At 45.7% G+C, this 23,870-nt stretch overlaps 1 long non-coding RNA gene across 1 annotated transcript; it reads right to left on the reverse strand.

The window, feature by feature from the left end:
• Positions 1-162: 162 nt before the first annotated feature.
• On the reverse strand, positions 163-20,182 carry LOC117519761. The gene is made up of 3 exons (XR_004563406.1): positions 20,063-20,182; positions 7,930-7,932; positions 163-173 (listed from the first exon to the last, which is right to left on the reverse strand). It is a non-coding gene; the product is annotated as an uncharacterized LOC117519761 (long non-coding RNA).
• Between the last annotated feature and the right edge of the window lie 3,688 nt (positions 20,183-23,870).

Raw genomic sequence — 23,870 nt, forward strand, 5'->3', positions numbered from 1 at the left:
AAACAACAGAGTCCGACATTGTTTTTGCAAAGTTACACACCGATTTAATGTTAATTTTAGTGACCTCCGATTGGCGTAACCGAGTGTCATTACTGCCGACTGTGAATACAATCTTACCAAATTTACGCTTAGCTTAGCCAGCAATTTTCAAATGTCCTTCGATGTCGCCTGCTCTGGCCCCGGAAGACAATTGGACAATGGGTGCTGGTGTCGCTAACTTCACATTTCTCAAAAACAGAGTCGCCAATAACCAGAGTTTGATCCTCGGCGATGTGTGTCGTCGAGTGGGGAAAAAAGGTTAGAGATGTGCACGGGTTGACGGTGTACACGGGCTTCTGTTTAGGGCTACGCTTCCTCTCACAGGTCACCCAGTCGGCCTGCCTTTCCCGACTGCACGGGATCCGCCAGGGGGGAACTAAAGGTGGCTAAGCCACCTTGGTCCGTACCGACTACAGGGGCCTGGTTAGCTGTAGAATTTTCCACGGTGCGGAGCCGAGTCTCCAATTCGCCCAGCCTGGCCTCCAAAGCTACGAATAGCTGCACTTATTACAAGTACCGTTACTGCTAAAGGAGGCGAGGAACAACTAAACATTTCACAACCAGAGCAGAAAAGTGCGGGAGAGACAGGAGAAGCCGCCATGCTAAATCGGTTTAAAAGCTAGTAGCTACGCAACCTAGTGGATTCCTAAAAACACGATAAAATCCACTAGGCAGGCTGTGGAGCAGCACAGGTAACGCACGACAACAGTGCTAAAAAATAAAATAAAATCCACTGAACAGGCTGTGGAGCAGCACAGGTAACACACGACAACAGTGCTAAAAAATAAAATAAAATCCACTGGACAGGCTGTGGAGCAGCACAGGTAACGCACGACAACAGTGCTAAAAATAAATAAAAAATCCACAGAACAGGCTGTGGAGCAGCACAGGTAACGCACGACAACAGTGCTAAAAAATAAAATAAAAATCCACTGGGCAGGCTGGGAGCAGCACAGGTAACACACGACAACAGTGCTAAAAAATAAAATAAAAATCCACTGGGCAGCTGTGGAGCAGCACAGGTAACACGCGACAACAGTGCTAAAAAATAAAATAAAATCCACTGGACGGCTGTGGAGAGCAAAGGTAACACACGACAACAGTGCTAAAATAAAAAAAATCCACTAGGCAGGCTGTGGAGCAGCACAGGTAACGCACGACAACAGCGCTAAATAAATAAAAATCCACTAGACAGGCTGTGGAGCAGCACGCAACAGTGCTAAAAATAAAATAAAAATAAAAACGAAAGCGTTAGCAAGCTAGTTAGCTTGCCAACGCTGATGAAAGTTAGCTGATAAAAGTGCTCCGTCGCGATGTTTTCGACCGTTAGAGGTCTTCTTTAGGGTTGGAGCCGGTGAAAAAGTAAAAAAAAAAAAAAAAAAAAAAAAAAAAAAGTAAAAAGTAAAAAAGTCAGTTGTAAAGAGTGTCCAGAAAATGAGAAGATGTTGCATGTTGTAAGGGCCGAGAAGGGGGATATGGGTGAGGACACCATTTTCCGAGATGGCTGCACACATTGTGACATTCCCCCCTCGTTGGCCTGGGACATTAATCGTTGATCTTTCTCCAATTCTGTTCCTTCCACGTCTTCTGCCTTTGGCCAAACTGAAACCTGCTTCATCAATGTAAATAAATGTGTGCATTGATTCCCTGGCCTCTAGCTCCAGTATACGCTTTTTCCCAGAAGAGAGGGAGACAGAGGAAAAAACAATTGTAAGAACCTTCCCTGTGTAACTTAATGCATTTTTGACAACATAGTGAAGAATATGTAGCCTACTGTGAATATACAGAACTGTTATGGAACTACACAAAGTAGAACAGTTTACAGTGCTGACATTAGAGCATGCATAGAAAGCACACAGGCTTTTACCTGTACATACAGGGACGGGTCTCCTTCACTCTTTCGCTGTTTCTTTCAAATGGCACATTGTAAAGTTGTTTCATGCGCATTTATTTCTCCTGAGCACTCTGTCAATTGTTGCGATTGAAACAGATTCAATATTGTCAAAGATATTGCGCACAAATGACTTGATGTTGTGGAGGTTGAGCTAATAGTTATGAGGAGTTTCATTCTGATCTGAGAAATGCACCAAAGCAACTGAGAAAAACTGTAAGAGCCCAGCTGTCTAAGTCTGCTTAATTGGAACTGCATCACAAACATGCAGCACTTGACCTCTGGATACAATTTATGAACGGTGAACGATTCCTAAACAGTAAACCTTATTTCCTAAGAAGAGAACATTATTTCCAGACCTGCGAAGAATCCTGTGTTAAGCCTTCTGTGAACTGTGACTGTTTAAGGCTTCGGTGTTACGAGAGCATTCACTCACCAGTTGTGGCTTCTCGAGGCGACCGTTCCACCTGGTCCTGGTCCTGAACCTCTGTTATCAATTCTCCTTCAAGAATCGCTCAGGATACGGCAACTCCATATTTCACCGCCAGGAGGTGGCCATCTCCATTCTGCAGGCGCCAAAACCTTTTTTCTGTGCTATTGCTAAGGATTCAAGGATTCAAGGATTCAAAAGAAGTTTATTGTCATATGCACATAGGAACATGTTCCTGCACAATGAAATGTTTACTGCATTTTACCCATCCTAATTGCCAGTTAGGAGCAGAGGTCACCTTTTGGTGCCCGGGACCAGCTCCAGATGTATTCCTGCCTAGGTCACGAGCACTGCTGAGCAAACCTTGACCGTCCTCATGACACACTTAACAAACAACAACACACATAAGCCCGTCGGTACATGAACACATATAAAAGCACACACAAGAAAGAATTGGGAAGAAAAACCTCTATTGCTGCTGCGTTGAACCCGCAGCACCACTGGAGAGCAAAAAACCCCATAGCACAGAAAACAGTCATAACAAAACAAAAAAAACACAATAGACGAGAGACAACAGCCGAGACTTGGATGTATCCAGTGTCCAGACAGACAGCCCGGAAAGGCCGCCCTCGAGGAGCCATCAGGCCTTATCTGTCCATCCTGGGGGGGGGGGGGGGATCCCAGTCCTGAATCAGTCCACCAGAGTCTCAAGGTCCCACAGTCAACATCTCGGACTGGGAAGGGAGGGAGGCAGGGAAGACAAGGAGGGGGGGAGACGAGGAGCGAGGCTATCAGGAGTGTTTTTGGGAGGGATTTTATCCCAGCGGCCTTGAAGGACAGCTGGTGTTTGGGAACCAAACAGATATCCAGATTAACAGACGCCTGGCAGAATCCACAGTCTGAAACTTCAGAGTGGTTCCCAACTACATCTGAATAGAGGAGAGATGTGGTCTTACAGATGATCAAAGGAGTTTTCCAGTGCAGCCATTCTCCCCGAGATGGATTCCAACCTGCGGTTGACACCCGCCGATGAGCTGACACTGCCCTTCCAATGAATCAATCATGTGGGGCAGCCTGGACGGGCCAATTAATGCTGCCTCCACCTTCTCGGTTGTTAATCCAGACTTAATCCTCAAGCGACCAAGCTATTTTAGCAACTACTATGACTGAGTGGGTCATTATGACCCATAGATAGATAGATAGATAGCTAGTAGATAGATAGATAGATAGACAGACAGACAGACAGACAGACAGACAGACAGACAGATCCAATTATTACAAATTGAACGTAATAATGGCACACATCAGAAGTAGAACACCCATACATATACATTTGATTGTTTATGTATGCTAGACTTTAAGCAGTCCGTCATCCGAATTGAGGCAATGCGAATGTGTGTGTGTGGGGGGGGGGGTGCAGCAGTGTCCTGTGCAGCCGTGAGCTCGGGGGAAGTGGCAAGGCAGAGGCAAGGGGGGGTAGAGGTGAGGGGGAGAGATGAGGCGTGCATCATGAGTGCAGATGAGATGAGTTTGTATCAGTCAGATGAGTTTGTATCAGTTTCTGTCAGTGTGTGTGCATAATGTCTGGAGTTGCCTTGACAACATCAGACTGTTGGTGAGGGCAGAAGAGGGCAGCTGATTGGTTCACCAAGGCCATAGAAATTCTTCTGGAGGAAAACAGCGGGGCGTTTTGACCCAGCTGTTTTGGAATACTTCTATATAAATGATTATTTTAGGGTTCATATTTATTTCACTCTCTAATATATTTGTTCATCCTTTTCAACCTCACTCTGGGCATCAAGAATCAGTTTCAATGCTCGTGCAGTTGTAAATCTTGTGGTCTAGGTCTGTTGGGCCATGCTTCCTTGCAAAACAGTAAATATCATTAGAGTTGGCAAATTACAATACCATCTGAAACTATAATGTCAAAAATCTCATAGATGCCCGGTATCATAAGTGACTCACCCTGCACAAGTTTGGAAGACTGACAAATGCATTGAAATTGTTTTATTATTTTTTACAAATAAAATTAGAAAAATGGTGCACAAAAATATATGACCCACTTGGTCACTTGAGGGTTAATGTTACTCACATCAAGATGTGGTTCCAAAACCTGTCCCAACTAAAACATATGGACACAACCACAGAACTCACACAATCACCTGTGACATTCAGATAAAATGCATAACATCTAAGTGATCTAAAAGTGAAAAGTTGTTTTCAGTAAACCTCTGAGATTTAAAATGTTACAATTTAATGTATGAGAAAACATAAGAGGGGGTTGTGGGTCTGCGTGCATCAAAGGAACTGTGTAATCCCATTGTGACATATGTGTGAAACTTTATCCATGATGGCTCATTTTAGCAATGGATGTTCCAAATATATAGTGAGAACATGAATCATTGAAACTAATGTGTTGCCTGTGAGGAACCATGGGCTCTAGATTGGGTAGTGTTTTAAAATAGGTAGCTGACATTTTTCAAGGGTAGAAATAAATTATACAAAGTTTCTACAATAAGTTGGAATGGCATGAGTGCAAAATGTTTTTTAGAACATTAGACCTCAACAGATTTTAGAAGAACTCAACCCTTTATTTCCTGTTAATTACATAATTTTTAATGTTAATTTACTGTCTTAATGTATTTTATTGTATATATAAATTGTTTAGGTTCTTTATATACACATAAATATTATTATCAGTTATTGTTATTTATTATATTTTGTCATTGATTTTAAATGGACCACAGTGGAAATAAGTGTTTTCACTTCTTGTGTCATCCATGTATTTTTAACATATTTACAATTATATTATGAACTTACCTTGAACTTACTAAATAAATTCATACACAAAATGCACACTTTAATATACTGTATAGGTGATTTACCGCCCCCTGCTGGAATGGTGTGTGAGTCCAGACTGTATTTATCAATATCCATTGTTCAGTGTTGTTACCTAATATCCATAGTTTCTCCAAAAATATTAGTCCTATCAACATTCCATTTGGCGGCATTCATCCTTGACCCAAAAAACATAAACATACCAACACGGCAAATGTCAGCTCTCCCCATTTGTCCATGATCAAAGTTACACACATGGATGCACGCACACGCGCGCGCGCACACACACACACACACAGAGTTTTTTGCATTCTGTCACAAGCAGGTGCTTTTATTTTACACACCCACAAATAGAGACGGTGGCGGAAGACATGAAACATTCCATTTTGGCAGCATTCATCCATGACCCAAAATAAACATACAGCACCAACACAGCAAATGTCAATTACACTCCTCATTTTAATGGCAACATGACACTTAACTAAACTGACAAAACCAATTAAACAACAACAAAAACACAATAAATCAATAACACTAACAGCACTGTTTAACTAACATGAACCATAATAGCAAACATTTAAAACCCCAAAACCCAGAACTCCCATGGTGCATTCCAGCACAATGTACATTTTTACTGGTTAGCTAAAATTGGTAATTTCTCCAAAAAAATATTATTTCTAACACTGTTACGTTTCACGGCATTCATCCTGACCCACAAATACAAGCATACCAAACAACAAATGTCAGCGCTCCCAAGTGTCTCCGTGATCGAAGCGAAACTCACATGCATACACACACACAGAGGTCACTTGGCTATATAATATAGCTGTGGACCAAATTTTAAGAGGTCCAAAACAATCATTTGGTCTCAGAAAGTAAACATGATCCACATGACCAGGTGTTTCCCTCTACAGACTTTCTTGGAGGATCATCCATGACCAAGTACTGATTTCCTTTAATGTTATTTCTTATAGTGCATCCAGAAAGTATTCACAGGACCTAACTTGTTACAGCCTTATTCCAAAATGGAGTAAATTAATTTTTCCCCTCAAAATTCTCCCAACACCCCATAATGACAACTTGAAAAAAGTTTTTTGAATTATTTTTTGCAAATTATTCAAGATAAAAAAAAAAAAAAACTAAAAAATTTCAAGTATTCACACCCTTTGCTCAATACTTTGTTGATTCACCTTTGGCAGCAATTACAGCCTCAAGTCTTCTTGAATATGATGCCACAAGCTTGGCGCACCTATCTTTGGGCAGTTTTACCCATTCATGTTTGCAGCACCTCTCAAGCTCCATCAGGTTGGATGGGGAGCATCGGTGAACATCCATTTCAGATCTCTCCAGAGATGTTCAATCAGATTCAGGTCTGGGCTCTGGCTGGACCACTCAAGGACATTTACAGAGTTGTCCTGAAGCCAATCCTTTGATATTTGGCTGGTGCTTAGGGTCATTGTCCTGTTGAAAAATGAACCGTCGCCCCAGTCTGAGGTCAAGAGCACTCTCGAGCAGGTTTTCATCCACAATGTCTCTGTACATTGCTGCATTCATCTTTGCCTCAATCCTGACTAGTCTCTCAGTTCCTGCCACTGAAAAACATCCTCACAGCATGATGCTGCCACCACCATGCTTCACTGTAGGGATGGTGCCTGGTTTCCCCCAAATATGATGCCTGGCATTCATGTCAAAGAGTTCAATCTTGTCTTATCAGAGCAGAGAATTTTGTTTCTCATAGTCTGAGAGTCCTTCAGTTGTCTTTTGGGAAACTCTAGGTTGGCTGCTATGTGCTTTTTACTAAGGAGTGGCTTCCGTCTGGCCACTCTACCATACAAGCCTGATTGGTGGATTGCTCCAGAGATGGCTGTCCTTCGGAAGATTATCCTCTCTCCGCAGAGGAATGCTGGAGCTCTGACAGAGTGTCCATCAGGTTTTGGTCACCATCCCTGACAGAGGCCCTTCTCCCCCGATCACTCAGTTTAGATGGGCAGCCAGCTCTAGAAAGAGCCCTGGGGATCAGAACATCTTCCATTTATGGATGATGGAAGCCACTGTGCTCAAAAGCCCAGTAGAGGATGTTCTTCCTGAAGAACCTAAAGCAGGCTGGTCTGGCTCCACAGCTGCACTCATTCCAAAGAGTTCAATCCTTGTTTCATCAGACCAGAGAATTCTCATGGTCTGAGAATCCTTCAGGTGCCTTTTGGCAAACTCTAGGTGGGCTCCATGTGCCTTTTACTGAGGAGTGGCTTCCGCCTGGCCAGTATATTGCTCAATTTAGATGGGCAGTCAGCTCTAGAAAGAGTCCTGGTGGATCAGAACATCTTCCATTTACAGATGATGGAGGCCACTGCGCTCATTGGGACCGTAAAAGTAGCAGAAATGTTTCTCTTCCCCACATTTGTCCCTCCAGACAATCCTGTCTTGGATGTTACAGGCAATTCCTTAGCTTCATGTTTGGTTTGTGCTCTGACATTCAATTTCAACTTTGGGACCTTATATGTAGACCTATAGCTTATATGTAGACCCTATATGCCTTTCCAAATCATGTCCGGTCAACTGAATTTACCACAAGTGGACTCCAATTAAGTTGTAGAAACATCTCAAAAACAATTTTCATGATGTCATTATGGATGTTGTGAGTAATTTTGAGGGAAAAATTAATTTCCTCCATTCTGGAATAAGGCTAAAAAAAAAAGTAGAAAATGTGAGGCGCTGTGAATACTTTCTGGACGTACTGTAAGTATGTGGACTGTCAATGGGAGTGAATAAGCAGCCTGCATGCAAATTTGATCTGCCAAGATGTGTAACAGCTGAGAACTGTGGCCACACAAACCTTAACAGGTTTATATATTATTATTACATTAAGATCTTGAAGGCTGATACAGTACACCACAAAGGACATACTTACTCTGCCTTTCATATTTTGCTGTGCGGCCAGAAGACTGACATCAGTTTGCTGGTAACACGTTACTTAGTAATGCATTACTCTATTCTGACCACTTTTTTCAGCAACAAGTTATCTAACACGTTAATCTTTTCAAATTAGTAATCGGATTAAAGTTACTTTTCCAAGTCACTGTGTGTTAGTTTATTTTTATTGCAGGTCGATCACAGCATTAAACATGGCCTATGGGCAGGGGGTCAGGGTTTGACTGAGGTGCCCACTTTGCCCACTTTCAGTGAGCTGTAAGCATTTCATCTGCAGTTTTTGTGCTGCACTTTTGAGTTGAAGAAACAGTTGTCATCTCTCACAGCACGGTGACGACAGCACAGTTGCACTGAACTTTACAAAGGCATTTTTATGCTTTTCCCCCCTTTATTTAAAACTGAGCTGCTCTGTGTGTCTTCACTAAAAACAGCTGATCCATGACGCGTTAACAAATAACACTTTTTTCCACCCAAATTCACGTAAAGTCTCTTTCTGAGAACAACATGATGTAAAAAACACTGATAAAGCTTTTTACCTGTCAATCTGGTTTCGTTTTTTGCATAAGTAAATGTTATCCATTAATCGTGCTCAAACGCCAAAGCAGGGACGACTCCAGACAGAAAGGGGGTGTGAGTGGGCAGGGATGTGGTCCCCCCACAACACCCCTGTATTAAAGGTCCACTTTGAAGACTTTTTCACTACTACTGCTAATACTACTTATAATATTAATAATTTCAAGAACTAAAATGTTTAGAGAGAATTTAAATAAAAAAAAATGTTAGAAAGAATTTAATAGTTACATTTATAAGCAATGTAGGTAAGAAATCAATTTTTTTTACTGTTACAGTGCTGCCAACAGTTAAATATGAGGTCAAAAAAAGATGTCTTTATTTTATTTTTTATAAAACAAGTATTTATGTTCATTGAAGTCAGAAGGGTGGACTATAAAGTGAGTATTGGCAAAAACAGGTTATCATTTAATTTTGAGGTGGAGGAGGGTGTTGTTGACAACTGCTGAAAGAACTAATAAGTAACTAATAATGTCACTTAGTTATTTTTAAAATTATGTAAATCAGTAAATTAACTAAGTTGCTTTTTCAAGAAGTGCCTCTCTGTACCTCACATGTGCCGGTATTAGGCCTCTAGTGAGCTACGATTGACCTGTCATTTGAGCCCTGTCCAGCCTCGAATGGCTTGTGTCACCACATATGATCCACGTCAAGCCACATATGATTCATGTAGCGCCATGTTGACGCGACGTTGGTGCACGTTTGGCATGGGTTTGGTCCAAACCTCCAGCCCTCCCACACTTGGTCCCTTTAAAGTGTGAGTTTTCAATTCACAGCATCAATTCAAGATGTTGTCAGATTTGTTAAATGCAGTCTAAAAATAGACACTCCAGTACAGTCTGGTGGGTGTGCGCCGCGCACCAGGCTGCTATTCACCTGTGTTCCAGAGTCATTAAATGCACCACACTGGCTAGAACCGAACCATGGGTTCCTGGACAGTCACCTCAGCGCTTCCTCTCACTGGCTTTATTTCTGCCACTGCATTTTGACACTGTGATCCAACGTTTAACTTTGTGTTCGTCCATTAATGTCTGCAAAATCGCTCTTTTGAGCGCACACGTTCTTGGACAGTCGCCTCTGCTCTCCTTCTCACTGGCTTCATTTCTTCCACGGCTTAAAAACACACATTTGACACCGTGATCCAACTTTTAACTTTGTGTTCGTCCATTATTGACTGCAAAATCGCTCTTTTGCGTGTGCTGCCATTCTTCATAAATGCTCTTCTTGAGCACGAGTCTTTGTGTAAGTGCACATAGAGCACGCCTCATCTGATCCATTGATAAGATGTTAAATCTATCATAAATATACTTTTACAGCAGCTCATAAAGAAGGAATGAACATGCAACTGTTTTACCAAGCTATTCCAATAAAAAATAGTTACCTTTTAAGCTGTTCCAAAATACGTTCTCCACTTCATGGAGCAGGAGAGAGAGAGGGACAAAAAGGGTCCAGATGAAACTGTTCTCTGTGATTCCAGAAGTAATTAGAGGTGTTTTCAACATCCAAACTGACAGAAAATGATTAATCCGCTACAAAAATAATTATTTTATATACAGTGTCCAGTGCACAAAGCAGGTGGGATTGTGAGAAGAGCCTCGTTAACTGAATATACTGCCTCTCAGAGCCACTATTTTCCCATGATAGTTGTTGTGAAAGTGTAGGAACACGGACCCACAACAGGGAGCGCAAATGAACGGACAATGGAGAAGATAAATAACAAGTTTTACTATTGTGAAACGAGCACAACCAATACAACAATCAACAATTTGGGGATAGCCGAATTCTGCTGGTGTCGTGTGGGCAGGCTCGAAGGTAGGAGACATCCGTCCAGGTCGAACCGGAACCATCCAGATTCCTCTGCCACCGAACCCTGGAAGTACTGGAACCGCCAAGTCCCGAATTCCCAGGTGGCCACTGCCTCCGCTCGTCGGATCCGGTACTGCTGGCAAGAGAGAGCAACAACACACAGGTGTGGATGCGGCTGCACCCAGTAACACGGAGAGGGGAGAAGCTGCCTCCACCTCTCGTCCCAAAAAAGCAGGAAGGTGAGTACTTATCTAGTCACTCGGCCTGCGGTAGTCCGCTGTCCTGAAAGGTTTAACAAGTTTATCGATTAACACAGAATATGCTGCAGAGAATGTACCTCTATCTCAAGGCGATATCTCGGCATCGAGGTGGAGACGCCGTCCTGATGATATACCTCCGTGCTGAGTGGAGTCAGCTGTGTCCGGTAATGGGTGACAGCTGTCACCCTGGCTGCTCTCATCAGGCGGCAGCGCCCTCTGGTGCCTGGAGCCCGCACCTCCAGGCAGGGCGCCCTCTGGTGGTGGTGGGCCAGCAGTACCTCCTCTTCAGCGGCCCACAAACAGGAACCCCCCCCCTCAACGGGCGCCTCCTGGAGCAAAGACCGGGCTTGTCCGGATGGCGACGGTAGAGTCGGCCAGGAGGGCCGGGTCCAGGATGAAGCCCTTCTTCACCCAGGAGCATTCTTCGGGGCCGTACCCCTCCCAGTCCACCAGGTACTGAAAAACCCGGCCCATTCGAAGGACATGAGGAGGCCGGCGCACGGTCCAAGCCGGTTCCCCGTCGATGATCGGGCAGGAGGTGGTGCCGGACCCGGGGGTGCAGAGGGGTGAGGTGTGATGGGGTTTTATCGGGAGACATGAAACACTGGGTGAATCCGCCAGCGAGGCCGGAAGCTGAAGCCTCACTGCGGCGGGATTGATGACTTTGAGGATCTTGAAGGGACCGATGTATCGTTCTGGAGCTCTGGGGGAGTCCAATTGAAGGGGAATGTCCTTGGTGGACAACCACACTTCCTGCCCAGGACGATACGTGGGGGCGGGGCCGCCGCGGTCTGCATGTTTCTTCGCCCTTGTACGGGGCCCTTAAACAAAGCAGAGGGGCGGCACGTCCCCACCGACGGCACTTCCGTAGGTGGGCTGGACCGAGGGCACACCGACCTCTCCCTCGACCACCGGAAACACGGGGGCTGATACCCCAAGCACACCTCAAACGGGGAGAGGCGGTGGCTGATGACACTTGGCTGTTGTGGGCGTACTCGATCCAGGCCAGGTGGGTACTCCAGGCCGTCGGGTGCGCGGCTGTCACACAGCGTAGTGTCTGCTCCAATTCTGGTTGGCCCGCTCTGCTTGCCCGTTGGTCTGGGGGTGGTACCCGGACGAAAGGCTGACCGAGGCCCCCAGTTCCCGGCAGAAGCTCCTCCAACGTGTGAGGTAAACTGGGGACCGCGAGCGGAGACGATGTCTGATGGTATACCATGCAGACGGACGACGTGGTGGACCAGGAGGTCCGCTGTCTCCTGGGCCGTTGGGAGCTTCGGGAGGGCCACGAAGTGGGCCGCCTTGGAGAAACGGTCCCACTATCGTGAAGACGGACGGTGTTTCCCTGGGACGGCGGGGAGACCCGTGACAAAGTCCAGGCCGATGTGGGACCAGGGGCGATGAGGCACGGGCAGTGGCTGTAGCTGCCCTGAGGTCTTTCTGTGGTCGGCCTTGCCCTGGCGCAGGTGGTACAGGCCTGGACGTAGTCCCGGACGTTGGCCTCCAGGGATGCCCACCAGAAGCGTTGCCGGACGACTGTCACGGTCCTTCGCACCCCAGGGTGACAGGAGAGTTTAGAACCGTGACAGAAGTCCAGGACTGCAGCCCTAGCTTCTGGTGGGACGTATAGTCTGTTCTTTGGTCCGTTTCCGGGGTCCGGGTCACGGGTCAGGGCCTCCCGGACGGTCTTCTCCACGTCCCAGGTGAGGGCGGCCACGATAGCGGACTCCGGGATGATGGGATCCGGGGGATCCGACGGTTCCGTTTTGACTTCGTCTTCGTGCACCCGGGACAATGCATCCGATCTTTGATTCTTGGTCCCGGGACGGTAGGTAATCCGGAAGTCAAAACGGCCAAAGAACAGTGACCAGCGGGCTTGCCTGGGGTTCAGCCGCTTGGCGGTCCTGATGTACTCCAGGTTCCGATGGTCAGTGAAAACCGTGAATGGCACGGCTGTTCCCTCCAACAGATGTCTCCACTCTTCGAGGGCCTCTTTCACAGCAAGGAGTTCCCGATTGCCGACGTCATAGTTCCGTTCAGCGGGGGTCAACCTGTGGGAAAAATAGGCACACGGGTGAAGGACCTTATCGGTCTTCCCGCTCTGGGAGAGCACCGCTCCTATCCCTGAGTCCGAGGCATCCACTTCAACCACTAACTGGCGGCTAGGATCGGGATGCACCAGAACTGGTGCAGACGAAAAGCGCCGTTTCAACTCCTTGAACGCGGCTTCGCACCGATCCGACCAGGTGAAGGGGACTTTTGGTGAGGTCAGGGCTGTCAGGGGGCTAACTACCTGACTGTAGCCCTTAATGAACCTCCTGTAGAAATTAGCAAAGCCGAGGAACTGTTGCAGCTTCCTACGGCTTGTGGGTTGGGGCCAATCTCTCACCGCCGCAACCTTGGCCGGATCAGGGGCGACGGAGTTGGAGGAGATGATAAACCCCAGGAAGGACAAAGAAGTGCGGTGGAATTCACACTTCTCGCCCTTCACAAACAGGCGGTTCTCCAACAACCGCTGCAGGACCTGACGGACATGCCGGACATGAGTCTCAGGATCCGGGGAAAAGATGAGTATATCGTCCAGATACACGAAGACGAACCGGTGCAGGAAGTCCCGCAAGACATCGTTTACCAACGCTTGGAAAGTCGCGGGAGCATTAGTGAGACCGAACGGCATGACCAGGTACTCAAAATGGCCCTAACGGGGTGTTAAATGCCGTCTTCCATTCGTCTCCCTTCCGGATCCGAACCAAATGATACGCATTCCTAAGATCAAGCTTGGTGAAGATTTTGGCTCCATGCAAGGGGTGAACACTGAATCCAACAAGGGCAACGGGTATCGATTGCGAACCGTGATTCGTTCAACCCCCTATAATCAATGCATGGACGAAGCCCGCCATCCTTTTTTACCCACAAAAAAGAAACCAGCACCCATCGGAGAGGTGGAATTCCGGATCAACCCGGCAGCTAATGAGTCCCGGATGTAGGTCTCCATTGATTCACGCTCCCGGCCGTGAGAGGTTGTACAGCCTACTGGACGGGAACTCACTGCCTGGAACCAAACTCAATGGCACAATCATACGGGCGGTGGGGAGGGAAGCGTGAGAGCCAGATCCTTGCTGAACACGTCAGCGAGGTCATGGTACTCCGCCGGCACCGCCTTCAGATTGGGCGGGACTCGGACCTCCTCCTTAGCTTGGGAGCCGGGAGGAAACGAGGAACCTAGACACTCCCAATGGCGGTTTCGCTCCACTGAACCACTACCCCGGACGGCCAATCGATCAGGGGATTGTGTTTTAGCATCCATGGAAAACCCAAAACCACACGGGAGGTGGCCTGAGTCACAAAGAACTCGATCACCCTCCCGGTGGTTACCTGACACCACCAGAGTTACTGGAGGTGTCTTATGCGTGATTGGTGGGAGTAGGGAGCCATCTAGTGCCCGAACCTGCACAGGCGAGGTAAGAGCCACCAGAGGGAGCCCTATCTCCCTCGCCCATCTACTGTCTAGCAGATTCCCCTCGGAGCCCGTGTCCACCAGTGCTGGGGCCTTCAGGGTTGAATCCTCAAACAGGATCGTGACTGGGAGTCGTGTGGCAATGTGGGTGTGTCCCACGTGAATGTTTCGGCCCACCCCTGGCCCAGTCTCTAGGGGCGGGCGTTGGAGTTTAACCGCTCGGGGCAGTCGTTTGCCAGATGCTCAATCGAGCCACAAACAAAACAAGCTCCGTGGGCCCGCCTCCTTTGTGCTCCAGGTGCCCTAAATGTTGCCCTGCTCGTGTCCATAGCTTCGTCAGCAGGGGGAGCCGTAGGCGCACGGAGCGCAGGAACAGAGGAGCGTGGGGAGGGCGGAGCTCGGTCGGAACCGGAAGGGAGAGGGACGACGCGTGCCTGGCCACGCCCTTCGCCTCATTCCCGACGGCGTTCCTCTAGCCGGTTGTCGAGTCGTATGACTAGATCGATGAGCCCATCTAAATCCCGCGGTTCGTCCTTCGCCACCAGGTGCTCTTTTAGGACCAGTGACAGTCCGTTTACAAAGGCGGCGCGGAGGGCAGTGCTATTCCAGCCGGATCTCGCCGCCGCGATGCGGAAGGCGACTGCATAGGCAGCTGCGCTCCGACGCCCCTGTCTTATTGACAGTAGCGCGGTTGAAGCGGTCTCTCCTCTATTGGGATGATCGAACACCGTTCTGAGCTCCCGCACAAACCCATCGTATGTATGAAGGAGCCGTGAGTTCTGCTCCCAGAGCGCTGTAGCCCAAGCGCGTGCCTCCCCGCGAAGCAGGTTTATTACATAAGCTACTTTGCTAGCGTCAGTCGCGTACATCACGGGACGCTGTGCGAAGACGAGCAAACACTGCATCAAAAAATCCGCGCACGTCTCCACACAGCCTCCGTACGGTTCTGGAGGGCTTATGTATGCTTCTGGGGACGGAGGGAGGGGACCGTTTGAACGACCAGTGGAACGTCACTATTACGCGCAGGGTCCTCGGGAGGGAGAGCCGCAGCGGCGCCCGAAGGGCGTGCTTCCACTTGTGCGGCGAGAGCCTCCACCCTGCGGTTTAGGAGAACATTCTGCTCGGTCATTAAATCCATCCGTGTGGTGAAAGCGGTGAGGATCCGCTGCAACTCACCGATTACCCCTCCCGAATACGCCGACGCTCCCTGTTCTTCCATTGGCCGTTCAACAGCCGGTTGACGCCCCTCGGGATCCATGACGCTGGCCGAGATATCCTGTTGTGAACGTGTAGGAACACGGACCCACAACAGGGAGCGCAAATGAACGGACAATGGAGAAGATAAATAACAAGCTTTACTATTGTGAAACGAGCACAACCAATACAACAATCAACAATTTGGGGATAGCCGAATTCTGCTGGTGTCGTGTGGGCAGGCTCGAAGGTAGGAGACGTCCGTCCAGGTCGAACCGGAACCATCCAGATTTCCTCTGCCACCGAACCCTGGAAGTACTGGAACCGCCAAGTCCCGAATTCCCAGGTGGCCACTGCCTCCGCTCGTCGGATCCGGTACTGCTGGCAAGAGAGAGCAACAACACACAGGTGTGGATGCGGCTGCACCCAGTAACACGGAGAGGGGAGAAGCTGCCTCCACCTCTCGTCCCAAAAAAGCAGGAAGGTGAGTACTTATCTAGTCACTCGGCCTGCGGTAGTCCGCTGTCCTGAAAGGTTTAACAAGTTTATCGATTAACACAGAATATGCTGCAGAGAATGTTACCTCTATCTCAAGGCGATATCTCGGCATCGAGGTGGAGACGCCGTCCTGATGATATACCTCCGTGCTGAGTGGAGTCAGCTGTGTCCGGTAATGGGTGACAGCTGTCACCCTGGCTGCTCTCATCAGGCGGCAGCGCCCTCTGGTGCCTGGAGCCCGCACTCCAGGCAGGGCGCCCTCTGGTGGTGGTGGGCCAGCAGTACCTCCTCTTCAGCGGCCCACACAACAATAGTTGAATAAATCCTCTTGTAGCAAAAAAAAAAGCAAAAAAAAAAAAAAAAACATGCTGTGTGGCTCATTATTCATCCTTCATTATTTGGTGGGACCAGGGCTTAACAAGTTTGACAACTGTCATTTTGTTAAATGGAGGATCATATATATTGCTTATCACAAGAGAAGGCAAGCGAGCATTAATTCCCATTCATCAAAGAATTGAACACGTCAAGGGAAACAAAGTTATGAACAGCAATGGCATAATGCCTCCGTCGGCCCCACCACCGGAACAGACACTGTATCCTGCACACGGTACCATCTGACTTTAGACAGCAACTGATTTGACAGTGGGGCAGCATGGTTAGTGGTTAGCACTGCTGTCTCACACTGAAAAGGTCCCAGGTTCTCTTCCACCTGGTCCTTTCTGTGTGGAGATTGCATGTTCTCCCCGTGTTTGCATGCCTTCCCTTTAGCTGCGTCATCAACGCCCGATTTTTGTTGTTTGTAGCCAATAAACTCACTTCCATGAGCTTTAATACAGTGACAACATTCGCTTAGCAGTGCCTGGCGAATGTGCTTTATTTTGTAATTATTTTTTTGTGTTTCTTTACCGTTACTTTCACATGCATTATCTGCAAATCTGTCGTCACGGAGGACTGTGACAATTTCAGGAATATGATGGTCCCACAGCTGAAAAAAAATCATGCTACCAGGGGTGTTTACTGGAAAACTACGCCAAGAGCCTGTGAGTTTCACAGAGAAAGCTGCACAAGTTTATCTGAATTTGGAGAAGTGTGACCACAGTCTCAGAGAAAGAAACAGTGGTGATGACAGCAGACTGCTCTGTTTGTGACGTTAATGTGGACACAGGACTTAAAGCACCTATCAGCTGTTCATGTTAGTGATGTATATAATGACCTGCTTATTGACTGAGGACAGAATCAAGCAACACAAACATGAAGATGGCTGTTTACTGACCATCATGTGGAACTCAGAGAACCTGGAAGTACTGAAAGGGATGACTTTGTTTACATACAGCAGAATGATATTCCACATGGCTGCTGTGTACAAACAGGAAAATAAAACGAGCCAGATGCAGCTGTGTTTCAGGGTATGTATTTATTACCACTTTGTTTGTGTTTTCTGAATACACCATGACTTACAAAGAAGCTGGAAATGTGTTGGTCGGCCAACCAGGCAAAAACAAATAGTGCTCCTCCTATGGTGATATGTAAGTACCTACAGTCATGTGCACATAGGGTAAGAAAATAAGAAGAAAATCTCCTAAATTGCATCAAATGATCCAGATTTTCTGTTCCTCTGGTGTGGTTGGCACAAATATGTTTCTACTGGTATCAAAATGACTTGCACAAAGAGACAAAAGTTGTTTGTATTTGGACACGATTACTTAAAAGGTTGCAGCCAGTTTTCAGTCAAATTTCTGTGGGTGTATGGAATTTGGTCCAAAGAAGACATTATTAATTGCTGAACTTGATCTAGGGTGACCAGATTTGGGTTTCCGAAAAGGAGGACACCGTTTTTTTTTTGTTTTTTTTTTAGGGGGGGGTTCATCGGTGTATCGATGTATGTTATGACACAAATGACATGGTGTCTGTATAACAATTGCATTTATTGGCCCGATTAACACAAAACAACATCTGTACACTATGTCTTTTAGAACTAGTAAGTCCCTTCGGCTGCTCCCTTGTTTGCACTCGGGGTCACCACAGCAAATCCAAGGTGGATCTGCATATTGAATTGGCACAGGTTTTACACCGGATGCCCTTCCTGACGCAACTCCACATTACATGGAGAAATGTGGCGGGGGGATTTGAACCCAGAACCATGCATTAACCACTTGGCCACCACCCCTGCGCACACTATGTCTTTTAGAACTAACGAATTTAATTTTAACGATCAACCTACAAGGTTGGACACATAAGAAATTATTAATAGTGACTGACCAGTATTTCACAGTTCCTCTGTCTGATCATGCCTCTTCGTTGTGGTGCCGCTGCGCTGTCACGCATTTTTCCACTGAGTCACTCCTCGCTGCAGGTGTCTTTTTCCGAGTGAAAAACACAGTTATGGGTAGTTGTTGGCGCTCTTTTTTCTTCTGGGCGAGAAGATTCTTAAGTGACTTAGTGTGGCTCATGCGAGCCATTCGAGGCTGTAATGACAGGTCGGTCGTGGCTCACTAGAGGCTGCTACATGGCACATGGGGGGTACAGAGAGGCACATAGTGGCACCTTCACAGTGGATACGTGATAGATGAAAACGTGGGTCATTCTTCAAATAATCGTGACACACCCATGCATGGCTCCTTGTTCATCCTTCATTATTCGGTGGGACCCAGATGAAGGATGAAGAAGGAGCCACGCAGCATGTTTTCTTTGCTATGAGAGGGTTTCTTCAACTATCGTGGGAGTTTCATGGCTCTGAGTGGCTCTTAGAGGCATTATCTTCAGTTAACGAGGTTCCTCTCTGAGTGTGGCGCTAATTTCAAGAAGTTCAAAATTTAGCAACAACAGCGTGGCGCAGTTTGTGTTCGAGTTACTGCGACGGCTTAGAGGCATTTGCGTGGTGCTTACGAGTCTGCTAAAAGTCCATTATCCGTGCGCCTGGCACCTTCGAAGGACCTGAGAGGCTATTTTTGAAACGGCTCTCCTCTTGCGCATACAATTCCACCTGCTCTGTGCACTGGACTCTATATAAAATAATTATTTTGTAGCGGATTAATCATTTTCTGTCAAACCTTGGATGCTGAAAACACCTCTAATCACTTCTGGAATCACAGAGGACTGTTTCATCTGGACGCTTTTTTTCCTCTTTCCTGCTCCATGTGGGATGTATTTTGAACAGCTTAAGGTAACTATTTTTAATGTTTTTTATAGCTTGATAAAACAGTTCCTAGCTGTAAAAGTATGTCTGTATGTTGATGTCTGTTGTATGAAAAAGTATGTTGCTTTAATATCTTGTTAATGAATCACATGAGCTCCGCTGTGTGTGCACACAGAGGCAGGACCTGAGAGGCTATTTTTGGAACGGCTCACAATTGCGCACACAATTCCACCTGCTCTGTGCGCTGGACTCTATATAAAATAATTATTTTGTAGCGGATTAATCATTTTCTGTCAAACCTTGGATGCTGAAAACCAGAGGTGGGACAAAGTCATCATCAAGTCACTTTCAAGTCATGAATCTGCAAGTCCCAAGTCAAGTCTCAAGTCAGCTTGCAAACAATTGGTGGTCATTATGACTTGAGACTTGACTTGGGATTTGCAGATTCATGACTTGAAAGTGACTTGATGGTGACTTTGTCCCACCTCTGCTGAAAACACCTCTAATCACTTCTGGAATTAATGGATCACATGAGCTCCGCTGTGTGTGTGCCCTTAGTTATGCTGCTATAGACTTAGACTGCTGGGGGGTTCCCATGATGCACTGTTTCTTTCTCTTTTTGCTCTGTATGCACCACTCTGCATTTAATCATTAGTGACTTATCTCTGCTCCCCTCCACAGCATGTCTTTTTCCTGGTTCTCTCCCTCAGCCCCAACCAGTCCCAGCAGAAGACTGCCCCTCCCTGAGCCTGGTTCTGCTGGAGGTTTCTTCCTGTTAAAAGGGAGTTTTTCATGCCTAAACGTGTGCCAACATGGCGTTATCATGGCACTAATAAACAGACACACGCAGAACACAATGCGCGTGCTCTCCCTTCGCGGTGCTGCGACCGGCTGCTTGATGAGGACGCAGAACACAATCCACTGTAAAAAAAAAAAAAAAAGCAGGCAAAATTGGACTAAAAAAATCTGCGAAACTGCGAGGCCGCGAAAGGTGAACCACGTTATAGCGAGGGACCACTGTATTATGTTTGAGACAGTTGAACAAAATCCCGGACGATTCTGAAATTCCCCCCGGACATTTTTTTAGGTCTCAAAAGTAGGACATGTCCGGGAAAAAGAGGACGTCTGGTCACTCTACTTGATCCACATCCTTATCTGGCTTTTGGATCAATTTTCAACTTTTCATAGCACTGCAGGATTGGGTATTTTGCAGATTTTGGACATTTTATAAGCCAGTATTCATGAAAACTATCAGAAATCTGTGTAAGTCAATAGACTCTCAATATGTAGTTTAGTCCACATCATATTTTGGAGCATATTTCAAAATTCTGGAAGGACACCACCAGTATCAGCTTGCTCCACCATGAAATTACAACCATAGAGATAAAAAAACCCAACAAAAAAAAACAACTAGGGCAAAACATCATCACTTGTTGAACCAGACCATAATGAATATCTTGGGTCACCATCTTTTTTTAAGAAATTGAATAACCTTTTACAATGTAAACAGAGCAATGTGGTTACATCCCAACAGTCTGTGGAGGAGAAACAGTGGGTCATCCAGTCTACTGGCTAATTGTCAAATGATTCAAATTCAGAATCAAAATCGCCAGTCATTGTCTGGGTGGTAACACATAGTGATAAATATTAATTTTCAATTCAAAAGATCAGTTATCAAAATCACTTACCCAATGTGGAGTTAGTCAAAAACCACCCACAGAAGTGTGAGTGGCGTGTTAGTGGCAACTATTGGGGTGCTATACTTTCCGAACACATTCCTGTACCTACCACCAATACTGACAACTGCTGCCAAGTTTGCGGGCTGTCTGCTGCTTCCGAACCAGTGTTTTATCAACTTTGTCTGTTTTCTTCCATTTTATCATGGATTTGGAGTTTCTGAACAATCTGGTGCTTTTTCAGCCTTCTCCACAACCAGAGTATGTGTTGTGAGTTAGTGATGTGTAAGAGGAGACTGTGCAATGAGTGAAGTTCACTTGACGAGGGTTTCGGACATGTTCAAAACACTCGCTACACACTGGCTGGTGTCAATAACCATGTGGTGTTTTGTGAGGCGTTTGTAGCAAATAGTGGCTAGTGCTACACATGAACGCCCCACACACACCTTCTGTGTGAGAGAGGCTAAAGAGGCTACTGGATTCCATTTACAATCACTGATTTTTACCCCAAATGCACCACTTGTGGCAGTTCCATGTGCAATATGGCAGGTGAAAATATCAGAGAAACTAGCTTGATGTCAACCCTAGTATTTTCTTTTTTTTTATTCTCTATGGTTCCAACACAGCCAGCTACAAAAACACCCAAGAGGATGTAATCACCCATGTTTAAACTGAAGAGTGTGTGTGTGTGTGAGAGGGAACACACTTTCTTGCTTTATTGCACTTTGGCCACATATTCAGGACATCACACAGGTTGATTTGTGATTCTGGTCAACAATTCAAACATGGCAGCAGTTTGAGATCAAGGAGCTGCAGGATTTGAGGCAATAACACAATTCTTCACAGGTCCAAAGGTGGGAGGTTCTCCAAAGTGAACTTAATTAGCATTTTCATTTATAAAGCAAAAGGCTTTTTACTGGAAATCAGAGGAGCTAATAAGCTGCCTGCCCATTCTAGGTCAACACCGTAAACAGGGTAGTAAAGCGGGGAAAACTTGTTTTTACCCTTTTATCTTATTTTCTTGTTAGTTTGGAAGTTAAACTCAGCTCTTTGGTTTATCCACCACTGTTTTGTATCATTATCTGTGTCAAGTAGTGTAATTATCTAACAAATGTATAAAAGCAGCTCTCTAATTAAATGCCATGGGCTGTGAGAGTTGTTGATAAATTATTTATAGTGCTTTGATGAGCACTATCTAGCTCCAAGGAGCGAGCAGTCGCTCCTAGAATTCCAAACTAAGATTTTACATACTTTTCTAGGGGGTGTTTGGGGGGGAAACACAGGACTGAGTTTAAATACCAGGTGCTTCAAAGAAATAGTCCCTCCTTCAGGAGATATGCTGGAATTTAACAAATCAGGAAGGTGAAGGTAGCGGTGCCCTTAAAGCAGCTCCTACATATTTAAGAAAAGCTTTGGGGAGGATCTTAATCCCTGCTGTATGATTTCTTAACTCATGTTCACAGACTTTATACTGCATGAAACATCTGTGTTTCTAATTAATTATTAAAGAGATAAATTCAAGATGTCAGATTAGTACCCTTGGCGCCGGTGCTTGTCACACTAATCTAATTTTGTCCACATTACCGCAGGGCAGAACCAAGCCGAAATGTGGCCATTCATCCTCAACGAGCCGTGAGCCTTCTGAAGGAGAACACTTTCATGATAACTAAGCATAACTGAGGCGAATCAACAAACGACACAAAGGAAGCAGGCTAAAGTCAGATAGGAACTTATTATTCCAATAAAAAATACATTCATACAGAAATATAACAATTTTGCAAAACAATTTCAAATAAAAATTTCATAAAGCATAAACAGAACTTTACAAAAAAAGTTTTTTTTTTATACAAAGATTCAGTTGAGAACAAAGCTGTTTGTGTGTAAGATTGACAGAACAGTTGGGACAGAGAAAGGGAAGTGATGGAAAGCGTTAAAGATGTGAGCAAACACAAGGCTAAATCAAGGCTCAATTACTGCTTGAACAGTATTGGCTGCTGTTCCACATAATGGCTGATCCTTTCCTGGGACACAAAACCCATCGCCAGCACTCCAAATCTATTGTAGCAAGCAGTTTCAAGTTCGCACTCATGCGATCTGAAATCTATGTCACAGCGTGCCACAGTGCAACATCGAATTCCTTTTGCACTACTGCGGGGGTCAGTGATCCAGAGTGGGCAGCCTAGATCACTTTATATTGGCTTTAAAGTCTAGCAATAACCCCTGTAATTATTTGACTCCCCACAAAGAAGAAAAATATATCCAAGTAAAACTACACATTCACCTTTAGGGGAGATATTACAGGCTGATATACTTTTTTTTTCCCCCTAATGTCAATAATTTGGTGATCTCCTTGCAAGCATGTCCGGCCCTTCAGTTGCTCATGTAGTTTTCAAAATACTGTTGCAACTCGGCTAAAACAATGTTCCCCAGACAGGTCAATAACCAACCTACACACTCAGCAGTCTGTGACAGATTCCATGCCAACAAAGTCTTTAGCAATTCATTACTGAGGGGCAGTACAAGGCGAGGCCTGTCCAACTGCAGCCTGTTAATTACAATAAATCTTTAGCTTTTTCTTCCAACCACTTGCAATGATGGAGGGACAGGATGGTGCTGGAGGAGCTGTGCTGGATGCTCAAGTCCAACAACATTTGAAGTATGATCAGTTTGCCTCAATTTCAACTGCTCATTTTGTATGTAGTTTCATAATGCACTACAATATATACTGTGCAGTAGTAACCTCTTTAATAAATGAATTTAAGTGCTCTAAACATGACATTTCTCTTATTCACATCATCGGATTTCATTTAACATTAAAGTGACGTCCTGACTCAAAACAAACTCAGGGCTCCATTTGCACATTTACATCATTAAGCACTGATACAAAGTATTTTGAAATTGAGCCTTGATACAGCTCGAAAAAAATAAAAATAAACATAAGAGTCACTGGTAATAAAACAAGACATCCCACTGCGAGGTTGAGTCACTTGCATAAGGCACCATTATAGACAACAGTGCATTATTGGATAGAAAATAAAGGTGCAAAAAGATAAAGCAGAAAAGGGTGATTGTGAGCAGTGTTAAAACCTCCAGCCAAATGCAAAACAAGAACGATGAGGGGGGGGATGCGGCTGTTAAAGTAAAAAAAAA

This window comes from Thalassophryne amazonica, chromosome 1, assembly GCF_902500255.1.
Source record: "Thalassophryne amazonica chromosome 1, fThaAma1.1, whole genome shotgun sequence".
Lineage (NCBI taxonomy): Eukaryota > Metazoa > Chordata > Actinopteri > Batrachoidiformes > Batrachoididae > Thalassophryne > Thalassophryne amazonica.